Below are 12,650 nucleotides of genomic sequence, written 5' to 3'. Positions count from 1 at the left end.
TCTGACTCTCTTTGTCTCTGCCACACACAAAAAAAAGCCTGACCTGTGGTGGCGCAGTGGATAAAGCGTCGACCTGGAAATGCTGAGGTTGCCAGTTCAAAACCCTGGGCTTGCCCAGTCAAGGCACATATGGGAGTTGATGCTTGCTGCTCCTCCCTCTTCTCTCTCTCTCTCTCTCTCTCTCTCTTCTCTAAAATAAATAAAAATATTTTTTTTTAAAAAAAAGAGTCTGCCTTACTATCTCTCCACCTCTCACCTAAAATAAATAAATAAATGAATAAACAAACAAATAAATAAATAAATAATGAGAATTTCTGGTCTCACCTCCAGAGACAGCTTTAAGAGTTCTGGGAAGAACATTACAAATCAACATCTAATAAAATGTCTATCACATTTACTCAGAAAATAGCTCTGATAAATTAATGACTGAGTTAAAGGAACATCCCAGGAGAGTCTAAAGCAGAATGTCTACAAGCCACCTTCTCAGGAAAAGTTGACCATCTGGGGAAAATCTGAATCAGGTATTGTTAACTAAGATGCTTTGAAGGCTCTGTAGGTCAGCATGTTCTGGGAAGAAAAAAAAATAACACCACTTCTTTATAAAGTTGACACTTGTTTCCTTTTAAAAAAGCTGAATTTAGTTTAAAAGTAAGTAAGGAAAAGACTGTAACCAAAGGGGAAATAGAGACATATCCAGGAATTTTAAGCATAATGAGGTCATAGGAAGCTGTTGTTTTCCTGCATTTTTTTTAAAGCAGGAAAATTCCACCCAAGAAACAAACCAGTTGATGTTGCACCTGTGCTCCCATGTCTGACACTTATTTGGGTCAACTCAGGGAGAGCAGCATTCAGGCCCTGAAAATAAACAACCCACCTTGTCGCCGAGGCATGCAGACACTCAGCGTATATAGCCATCCTTATCACCAGACATTCTTACCCAGCATTCGTCTGGGAGCGGATTCCATGACATTAAGGCAGCATACCAGACTGACAAAACCACACAGGGCAGTCTGACCAAACTGCCTTTCTTTCACGCATCCATCTCCCCGTCCCAGACCTAGAAGGTGCCTCCCTCAGTGTCCATGTAAGTGTGTCTACTGTGTTTTGCTTTCAGAAAGATTTAAGAGCTTGTGGATTCAGCAAGCCTGGACTCAGCACTTACTGGTAGTTTCTTAAGTGTGTGCCTTAGTACCAGCTGCACAAACTCTCTGTGCCTCAGTTTACTCATCTCTAAGTTGAAGATCCTAATGACCCCTACACCCTGGGGTTCTTGGGAGGGTTAAATGAGATCATCCCTGCAACAGTAAGTGCTAAAGGAAAAGTGAATTGCATTTCGATGCCATCTGTTAGGAATTCTAGTCTTGTCCCTAGCCAGCCCAGCACTCTAGGACAGTGCGTACTTCAGAGCCCTGGTGCCTCACTGTAGCTGCTTCGGAACTCATCTGGACCACTGCTGCCCAAGGCGTACTAGCTTTCCATCAGCCACTTCCACATGTGAGCACGGGCTCTTCGCCTGCCTCGTTGGAGGCCTGTGTTCTGGGCCTGTGCAGTAACCACGGCTGTTTTCCACAGAGTAAAGTACTAATATGTGTTACCTCAATGATGAACACACATTGAAAAATACAACTTTTCAAATTAATTCAAAGGTTAATTTTTAACCTTTAAGTCACAATTCTTGACCTCTGAGTCTCATTTGCAAATGTTAATTATCTTTGTTCTATAATGCCTGTGCCAGTCCTACCTGTGTAATATAGGGAAACTGAGGTACAAGCAATATTGTTCAAACAGCACCTCCAATTTTTTTCCACCAAGCACTTATAGATTTTTCTTGTTCCTTTCAAAAGCCTACTGAAATATTGTTACATATATTTTGCAGATGAGGAAAATTAACATTCAAATGCATCTTGTCTAAGGCCTCACAGCCAGAAATGGGATTTAAATCGAAGCTCTCCTGTTCCACAGTTCATGGACTTTTTATTCCACTGGGGAATGAATGTAGAACAAACCTGCTTTCAGGTATTCCAAATGTCTGTAAAAACTTGTTTCCTACTAAAATGTTGTACTCAGTAAGGTCACCTACTCTCTGCTGGTTACTTGCCCTTTGATCTTTATCACTGTCAGTGGGACTTTTCTTTGGTAGTTTCAATGTTATTAAAAATAATTATTTGATTATAAGTGGAAAATCCTATAGGTCATGTTTAACAACATGGCTAATTTCAATATGCAATGTCTAACAGTTATGTAAAAAAGTCTTTATGTTAAGACTAAGCAATAATGAAATTAATTACAAAAGGTATTTTTATAAATGGAAGTTATTTCTACATAGCTAGATTTCCAATGGTTACTTTTTAGAGTTGAAATTTACATTGATTATCAGGTAGCTTCTCTAGGTAGCATTTGGGATCTCTCTGTTGACTGGTGGCTCTTACCATTCAACTGGTCAGCATTAGTTGAAATATTACCATCTTCAACTTTTTTGTATGAAGTCAATAAATGTTCAGACTACATTTAGTTTGTTAGTTTTTTTTTAATTCTTTGGTGGAGTTAATAATATTCTTTAGCACTTTGCATTCCACAAGTGAATAGCTTAATTATGATTGCAAACCATTTTTCTTCCTTACCCTATTAAATGAGTCAGAGATGAAAATTAGCATGGCTGGGTAAGAACAAGGAAGGAAATGCATTCAACTAGGAAAGTGAAAAAAGAAAAATCAATGTGATTCAAAACCCTGTGCAGTTACTGAACACTGGTTATGTACCCTGTTGGAAATTAAAAAGTGATAAATGTTTTCTTTCTGGGTCTCAAACATTTAGAATCTAGTTGAGGGAACTGGACTTACACATAAAATACAATTGGATTACTCTATAAGCCAAAGTTTATGGCACAGATATTTGGTAAGATGAGAAATAATTGTGGGCTGAAGTGGGATGGGAACATGAGATGGGGAGTTGACATGTGGCTGGAGAAGACTGGAGAAAGGATGGGATTCAGAGAGATAAATCAGGGAGAGAGAGAAAATAGAGATGGAAAAGCAGGTTGCCTGGAGAAACAAGAAAGGATAGAGGCAGGTAAACAGTGGTGTTGCTGAAGGGAAAGCAGTGTAAGGAGACATGCCAATCCTTAAGGGGTTTGCTGAACAAAATGCACTTTTGCCTTCACAGGTATGTCCAGAAATTCAGGTTTGGAAGTTCAGGATATATGATTATAAATACATACATGTTTCAGAAAAAAAAAAAAAGACCAATAACCATTTACTTCAGTCTTTTTGAAGAGCATCTATTCCACACTATAAAATATTTGTCAAAACCCCAGTTTCAAAATACTTGCTCAACTTCTCCAAGTCAAATTAAGGAACATTTTTTTCTGTCAAACTCTCTGACCTTACAGTCACCAGTTTCTCCACTGCATCTACTCTTGCACTCTCTTCAGTACCACGGTTTTTTATTGTTGTTGTTTTTGTCTTCAAATAAACCTCCGGGATGGTATTATTATGAAAATATTCATGCAATTTCATGCCCACCTCTTTGTAAACTTCAGCAGGAATGGCATTTCTAGGAGAAGACCATGAATCACATGGATTTTCTCTCTCTCTCCCCAGCTCCTGATGGCTCCTGACTGTGGCATTTCAACTGTACAAAACACTTGAAGAACATGGACAAAATATGTACTTTATTTCCTTAACGGTCACTAAAATTTTAAGATACTTGTGTCAGTACAGGGAGATTTAATTTGCTTCCTAGACACATTCAAATTTTTTATGAGTTCTAGTAAGATAAATTTCCTCTCATGTTCAGAAGCTCTCACACAACCCAGACTAACTTGGGAAATTAGTGTGTTTGCTCTGGCTAAAAATGAGAGCAGGAGACTGGCTATTTCTGGAAAAGGCACTATGAGCACAGTAATGCCATTAATTGATGGTAAGACTAGACCATTAATTATTAGATGTGTATTTTAATTTGAGGGTATAAAAATTAGGAACTTGTTTAATGTAAGGAGTCCTGTGTCCACCTCCAGAGGCACTAATTCAAAAGGTATGGCCACATGATACATCCTTTCATATGTACCACAAGATGTAAATGTGAGAGGCATATAGCTGTACTTACCTTATACAATTGTGGGTGATTTAAATGAGATTTTACATATAAAGAAACCAGTAAACTTTAGTTATTAAAATTCTTACTAAACAAATATTTATTTATTTATTTATTTTTAATAAATTTTTATTAATGGTAATGGGATGACATTAATAAATCAGGGTACATATATTCAAAGAAAACATGTCTAGGTTATTTTGTCATCAAATTATGCTGCAAACCCCTCGCCCAAAGTCAGATTGTCCTCCGTCACCCTCCATCCAGTTCTCTGTGCCCCTCCCCCTCACCCTAACTCTCTCCCTCCCTCCCTCCCATGTCCTCCCTCCCCCCCCACCCTTGGTAACCACCACACTCTTGTCCATGTCTCTTAGTCTCATTTTTATGTTCCACCAATGTATGGAATCATGTAGTTCTTGTTTTTTTCTGATTTACTTATTTCACTCCTTATAATGTTATCAAGATCCCACCATTTTGCTGTAAATGATCTGATGTCATCATTTCTTATGGCTGAGTAGTATTCCATAGTGTATATGTGCCACATCTTCTTTATCCAGTCTTCTATTGAAGGGCTTTTTGGTTGTTTCCATGTCTTGGCCACTGTGAACAGTGCTGCAATGAACATGGGGCTACATGTGTCTTCACGTATCAATGTTTCTGAGGTTTTGGGGTATATACCCAGTAGAGGGATTGCTGGGTCATAAGGTAGTTCTATTTGCAGTTTTTTGAGGAACCACCATACTTTCCTCCATAATGGTTGTACTACTTTACAGTCCCACCAACAGTGAATGAGGGTTCCTTTTTCTCCACAGCCTCTCCAACATTTGCTATTACCCGTCTTGTTGATAATAGCTAATCTAACAGGAGTAAGGTGGTATCTCATTGTAGTTTTGATTTGCATTTCTCTAATAACTAATGAAGCTGAGCATCTTTTCATATATCTGTTGGCCATTTGTATCTCTTCCTGGGAGAAGTGTCTGTTCATGTCCTCTTCCCATTTTTTTATTGGATTGTTTGTTTGTTTGTTGTTGAGTTTTATGAGTTCTTTGTAAATTTTGGATATTAGGCCCTTATCTGAGCTGTCGTTTGAAAATATCAGTTCCCATATAGTTGGCTGTCTGTTTCTTTTGATATCAGTTTCTCTTGCTGAGCAAAAACTTTTAATTCTGATGTAGTCCCATTCATTTATCTTTGCCTTCACTTCTCTTGCCATTGGAGTCAAGTTCATAAAATGTTCTTTAAAACCCAGGTCCATGATTTTAGTACCTATGTCTTCTTCTATGTACTTTATTGTTTCAGGTCTTATATTTAGGTCTTTGATCCATTTTGAATTAATTTTAGTACACGGGGACAGGCTGTAGTCGAGTTTCATTCTTTTGCATGTGGCTTTCCAGTTTTCCCAACACCATTTGTTGAAGAGGCTTTCTTTTCTCCATTGTGTGTTGTTGGCCCCTTTATCAAAGATTATTTGACCATATATATGTGGTTTTATTTCTGGGCTTTCTATTCTGTTCCATTGGTCTGAGTGTCTATTTTTTTGCCAATACCATGCTGTTTTGATTATCGTGGCCCTATAATATAGTTTAAAGTCAGGTATTGTAATGCCCCCAGCTTCATTCTTTTTCCTTAGGATTGTTTTAGCTATTCGGGGTTTTTTATAGTTCCATATAAATCTGATGATTTTTTGTTCCATTTCTTTAAAAAATCTCATAGGGATTTTGATGGGAATTGCATTAAATTTGTATATTGCTTTGGGTAATATAGCCATTTTGATTATATTTATTCTTCCTATCCAAGAACAAGGAATATTTTTCCATCTCATTGTATCTTTTTCGATTTCCCTTAACAATGCTTTGTAATTTTCATTATATAGGTCCTTTACGTTCTTTGTTATGTTTATTCCTAGGTATTTTATTTTTTTTGTTGCAATCATGAAGGGGATTATTTTTTTGAGTTCGTTTTCTAATATTTCATTGTTGGCATATAGAAAGGCTATGGACTTTTGTATGTTAATTTTGTATCCTGCAACCTTACTGTATTGGTTTATTGTTTCTAATAATCTTTTTGTGGAGTCCTTCGGGTTTTCGATGTATAGGATCATATCATCAGCAAAAAGTGATAGCTTTACTTCTTCTTTTCCGATATGGATGCCTTTTATTTCTTTGTCTTGTCTGATTGCTCTGGCCAGAACTTCTAGCACCACGTTGAATAAGAGTGGAGAGAGTGGACAACCCTGTCTTGTTCCTGATTTAAGGTAGAAAGTCCTCAGTTTTATGCCGTTTAATAGAATGTTGGCTGATGGTTTATCATATATGGCCTTTATCATGTTGAGATATTTTCCTTCTATACCCATTTTGTTGAGAGTCTTAAACATAAAATTGTGTTGTATTTTATCAAAAGCCTTTTCTGCATCTATTGATAAGATCATGTGGTTTTTGTTCTTTGTTTTGTTGATATGGTGTATTACATTAACCGTTTTGCGTATGTTGAACCATCCTTGAGATTCTGGGATGAATCCCACTTGATCATGATGTATTATTTTTTTAATATGTTGTTGTATTCGGTTTGCCAGTATTTTGTTTAGTATTTTAGCATCTGTATTCATTAGAGATATTGGTCTGTAGTTTTCTTTCTTTGTGCCATCCTTGCCAGGTTTTGGTATGAGGGTTATGTTGGCCTCATAAAATGTGTTTGGAAGTATTGCTTCTTCTTCAATTTTTTGGAAGACTTTGAGTAGAATAGGAACCAAGTCTTCTTTGAATGTTTGATAGAATTCACTAGTATAACCGTCTGGGCCTGGACTTTTATTTTTGGGGAGATTTTTGATAGTTTTTTCTATTTCCTCCCTGCTGATTGGTCTGTTTAGGCTTTCTGCTTCTTCATGACTCAGTCTAGGAAGGTTGTATTGTTCTAGGAATTTATCCATTTCTTCTAGATTGTTGTATTTGGTGGCATATAATTTTTCATAGTATTCTACAATAATTCTTTGTATTTCTATGATGTCTGTGGTGATCTCTCCTCTTTCATTTTGGATTTTATTTATTTGAGTCCTGTGTCTTTTTTCCTTGGTGAGTCTTGCCAAGGATTTGTCAATTTTGTTGATCTTTTCAAAGAACCAGCTCCTTGTTTTATTTATTTTTTCTATAGTTTTTCTGTTCTCTATTTCATTTATTTCTGCTCTGATTTTTATTATCTCCTTTCTTCGGCTGGTTTTTGGTTGTCTTTGTTCTTCTTTTTCTAGTTCCTTAAGGTGTGAAGTTAAGTGGTTTACTTCGGCTCTCTCTTGTTTGTTCATATAGGCCTGAAGTGATATGAACTTTCCTCTTATTACTGCTTTTGCTGCATCCCAGAGATTCTGATATGTCGTATTTTCATTTTCATTTGTCTGTATATATCTTTTGATTTCTGCGCTTATTTCTTCTTTGACCCATTCATTTTTTAGAAGTATGTTGTTTTGTTTCCACATTTTTGTGGGTTTTTCCCCCTCTTTTTTGCAGTTGAATTCTAGTTTCAAGGCTTTATGATCAGAAAATATGCTTGGTACAATTTCAATTTTTCTAAATTTGCTGATATTATCTTTGTGGCCCAACATATGGTCAATTCTTGAGAATGTTCCATGTACATTAGAGAAAAATGTATACTCTGTCACTTTGGGATGAAGTGTCCTGTAGATATCTATCATATCCAGGTGTTCTAGTATTTCGTTTAAGGCCACTATATCTTTATTGATTCTCTGTTTGGATGACCGATCTAGAGCCGTCAGCGGTTTATTGAGGTCTCCAAGTATGATTGTATTTTTGTTAGTTTTTGTTTTAAGGTCAATAAGTAGCTGTCTTATATATTTTGGTGCTCCTTGGTTTGGTGCATATATATTAAGGATTGTTATGTCTTCTTGATTCAACTTCCCCTTAATCATTATGAAATGACCATTTTTGTCTCTGAGTACTTTTTCTGTCTTGTAGTCAGCATTATTAGATATGAGTATTGCTACGCCTGCTTTTTTTTGGGTGTTGTTTGCTTGGAGTATTGTTTTCCAGCCTTTCACTTTGAATTTGTTTTTATCCTTGTTGCTTAGATGTGTTTCTTGTAGGCAGCATATAGTTGGATTTTCTTTTTTAATCCATTCTGCTACTCTGTGTCTTTTTATTGGTAAGTTTAATCCATTTACATTTAGTGTAATTATTGACACTTGTGGGTTCCCTACTGCCATTTTATAAATTGCTTTCTGTTAGTTTTGTATCTAGTTTGATTCTTCTTTTTTGTTTTTCTATCATTTGTTTTTGTTTGTTTGTGTTCCATACTTCTTTCCTCTGTTGCTACCTTTTTTAAGTCAAGTGTTTTTGTGGTGGTTTTTTTGAGAGTGGTTACCATTAAGTAATGAAAAGGGTACCTACCATATTCATTGTAGTACCCTATCTTATAAGTATTTCTGCACTTCATTGTCCTTTGCTACTGTTAATCTCCATCCTCTCCCCCGTTTTTTTCCTTTGTTGTCACAGTTTAAGTTTGGTTTTATTGTGTTCTTGGTGGAGCTGTTACTTGTGGTGTTGTTTTCTTTTGTTCTTTGAATCTGGTTGGAAAACCCCCCTTAGTATTTCCTGGAGTGGGGGCTTTCTGTTGATAAATTCTCTCATCTTTTCTGTATTTGTGAATGTTTTTATATCTCCTTCATACTTGAAGGATAGCTTTGATGGGTATAGTATTCTTGGCTGAAAGTTCCTCTTTTTCAGGGCTTTAAATATTGGGGTCCACTCTCTTCTAGCTTGTAGAGTTTCTGCTGAGAAATCTGATGATAATCTAATAGGCCTTCCTTTATATGTTGTATTCTTCTTTTCCCTGGCTGCCTTGAGAATTTTTTCTTTGTCATTGGTTTGTGTCATCTTTATTATGATGTGCCTTGGAGTGGGTTTGTTGGGGTTAAGAAAACTTGGTGTTCTGTTTGCTTCTTGAATTTGAGGCTTTAGTTCCTTCCACAGGCTTGGGAAGTTCTCGTCTATTATTTGTTTGAGTATATTCTCCATTCCATTTTCTTTCTCTTCTCCCTCTGATATACCTATTATTCTTATGTTATTCTTTCTGATGGAGTCAGACAATTCCTGTAGGGCTTTCTCGTTTTTTATTATTTTTGAGTCTCTTTCTTCTTCTCTCTGTTGTGCCTCAAGTTGTTTGTCTTCTATTTCACTAATCCTATCTTCAATCTGGGCTGTTCTGTTAGCTAAGCTTGTTACCTCGTTTTTCAGCTCATGAATTGAGTTTTTCATTTCTGTTTGATTTGTTTTTATAGTTTCAATTTCCTTGGTAATATATTCTTTGTGTTCATTGAGTTGTTTTCTGATCTCCCTATATTGCCTTTCTGTGTTTTCTTGTATATCTCTGAGTATTTTTAAGATTTCTATTTTAAATTCTCTGTCATTTAGCTCCAAGGCTTCCAATATGTTAAGTCTTTTCTCCATAGATTTTTCCACATCTATTTGTGTTACCTCTCTTTCTTTTGTATCCATAATATTCGATTTCCTCTTTCTTATCGGCATCTGAGGGTGGTCTTATTGATAGCACTAATTAGAATTAATAAAGAGTAAAAAGAAAAAAAAAAAGGGTAAAACACCCCACAAAAAAAAACAGTAATAATTTATTATTTCCCCCTTTTTTTCTCTCTTCTCTTTCCCTCCTCTCCCCTCCTCAGGGAAATATCATGCCTATAATGGAGGGCCTGATTTGGGGTGAAGAGTTCAAGGGGCAAAAAAAAGGGAGTAGGGACCTACTAAATGCAAAAAAAAAAAAAAAAAAAAAAAGGAAGAAAATCTTAGACAAGCATAAGATGATTTGCTTGTATGTGATGGTCAACTAAGAGATATAATGAGAGGGATAAGAGGGAACCAGAAAAAAGGACCAAAAAAGAATAATAAAGAAGAAAAAATAAAAATAATAAGTAAAAATCTGTTGTATTAAGTGGAGCGAAGACTAAATACAATGAAGACCTTGGGTTGGGAGGACCCAAAATGCCACAAAAATAAACAAACAAGAAAAAAAATAAAAACAAAAGCAAAAAAGAGAAATAAAGCCAAAAAAAGCCTTGAGTCCCAAATTAACTAATTTGTTCGTGATTGAGGATTATATGGGAGGAAAGTAAAATGAGAAAAGAAAAAACGAATAGAAAGGAAAAAATAAGAAAAAGAGAAAAACGAAGGAAGAAATAAAATAGGAAGAGAAAAAAACAAAATAAAGCAAGACAAAAAAAAAAAAAAGAGGAGACAGTGAGAGTTAAGTGTTTTGGAGTATAACCTTAAAGGAGGGTGAGGATGAAGAAGAAAAATAAAATGCAACACTCATGGGTAGTGTAGTTCAAGAAAGGGGAAGCATAAGATGGGCAGAGAATAGAAGGACCGAGGTGGAGGATATAAAGGCAAAAAGATAGAAGAAACAAACAACAACAACAAAAAATAAATAGTGGATCAAGTTGTAAAGTCTGTAGGTTTTTCTTGATTTTGAGAGGTTAACTTCTTCCTTTTTCTTTTCTCTCCCTCTTCCTGGTCGGTGACTCTGTACCCCAGGCTCTGCCCCTTTATCACTCTTAGGTAGGGATTTGCAGTTGATGGGATTCTATGGCAATGTCATATAATTGGCTTTAGTCTTGCTGGAAGTAAAGGCTTGTTGGCGTTTGCAGGGTCCAACGATGAGAGAGTTTGCTTTCCTGGATTCTCTCTCCTAGTCCCCCCTTTCTGGTGATCCAGCTATAAGACTGCAACTGCTTCTGCCTGGGGAGTAAGAGGCTCAAAGAGCTGGGAAATCCCCACTCTATCCCCACTCAGTGCAAGGCTTTGGGAAAGGCTCTGACAGTCAGGGCCTCCAGTGTAATCAGGCGGGGGTGGGAGTCAATTGTTGTCAAGGTGACTGTTCAGCGCCTATCATTTAGTTGGACCTCTCAACCCAGGCTTTCCACACTTTGTAGCCTGTTTTTGCAGGGAAGAAGAGGCACTAGTCTCTGCTTACAATTAGTGTAGTATAGACCTTATTATCTGCCAAGTCCTTCTTGTTAGCGTTTATCCCTAAATGTGGAGGCTCTATTAATCAGAAGTTGCCCCCACCCCTTTAGCGAGAGGCACTAAAAAATATCACGCCTCTTATCTTGGATCGCTGAATTGAGAGAGATCTTATCAATTAGAACCGAAGGTGCGCAGATTTCATGGGTTAAGCTAATTTCAGTGATTGGGTCGCAGCTGTGCTTCCGAAGGTATTTTAGGCTGCCTGCGCGCACCCCTCCCCCAACGCTTGATTGTTAGCTTGAATGGCTGGGTGAGGTGCCCCGCCCACGGAGAGAATCTCCCAAGCCTCTCCCGCTCGCCCTGCCGCTGGCGGCTGGACTGCACCAGGCGCAGGATAATGGAGCCCCCTGGGTGTGCGGGCCAGCAGGGCGCCCTGGGCGCGTGGAATTCCCAAGGCACGCGCGCGAATGGGGCGCTCTGGGCACTGGTGGCCGGCGACCCCCACTCGCAGTGTGCGGGCCACTGGGAACGTCAGCGGTGCTCAACCGGGCGCGCGCGGCTGCTCATGGCGACGGTTCGCGGCGGCCGCTCCGCTCGCGGTGGCTCGCGGCGGCTCGCTGTGGCGGCTCACGTTGGCCGCTCGCGGCTGCTCGCGGTTCCCAAGTATATGGGCTGACTCACCACAGGCGCACTTCCTTGCGGTTTGAAAGAACGTCCCTGTGGTAGATTCCTCCACACCCTCGTCTCTCAGATTCAAGTGATAACAGTCCTTTCGCTATCAGTTTGTGTGGAACTCCGGAATGCTCCGAGGATAAATTTTTCTGTTTCTAGTTGATAAATTTGTTGTGATTTAGGGGAGAGCTGTAGGACGCGCTGCTCACGGCACCATTTCCGTGACGTCACTCACAAATATTTAAATAAAAGAGCTTTCTGCTAAGAACACCAACAATAGTAGACTATTTTGACCAATCTGAATGCTCTAGCTGTTCCCTCCTCTGTCCCTACTAATGATTTATGTAGTGTTTAATGTTCCTAAACTAATGTTTTTATATTAACTTTTTACTTTAGGATAACCTTAACTTTATAATAATTGTGTTTTTATAGATAATAGATAGATTTTTAGCTAACTGAGTTTTGTTTCACTTTTGGTCAACTTTTGTTTTAATTATGATTCAGCATAAAATAAAATAAAAATTGCATTTTCTCTCCACTGTTAACCAAGTCACTGGAAAGTTAACTTCATGAACAGAATCCTAATGTATAAATGTTCTCATTGTTTTCCTTACTAAGGACATAGAAACTTGACTTTGTAGCCAAGAATTAGTATGTCATAAAACTTTATTACAAATATCTTCAGGTAATAGAATGTAATTGATTTCACCTAGATGTCTTTTTTAAATGAATTATTTAATCTTGTTTTTAAACTTTTTGGAAATACAGTATTCTTTATTTATAGAATTTATAAATTATGATTTATAAGATATGATTTTTATGGTATTGCTATAGATTTTCACCAGCATATGATGTTATAACCATGGGTTTGTATCTTTCCATAAACTACCATTTAAATGAAGA

General features: G+C 37.4%; 1 long non-coding RNA gene across 1 annotated transcript; it reads left to right on the top strand.

The window, feature by feature from the left end:
• The first annotated feature begins 997 nt into the window (after positions 1 to 997).
• On the top strand, positions 998 to 4,180 carry LOC136322939 (uncharacterized). Its single transcript, XR_010728889.1, has 3 exons — positions 998 to 1,084; positions 1,877 to 2,016; positions 3,600 to 4,180. It is a non-coding gene; the product is annotated as an uncharacterized lncRNA (long non-coding RNA).
• Positions 4,181 to 12,650: the final 8,470 nt, after the last annotated feature.

Source organism: Saccopteryx bilineata, chromosome 2, assembly GCF_036850765.1.
Source record: "Saccopteryx bilineata isolate mSacBil1 chromosome 2, mSacBil1_pri_phased_curated, whole genome shotgun sequence".
In the NCBI taxonomy this organism is placed as follows: Eukaryota; Metazoa; Chordata; class Mammalia; order Chiroptera; family Emballonuridae; genus Saccopteryx; species Saccopteryx bilineata.
This window is presented reverse-complemented; position numbering and strand designations above follow the sequence as displayed.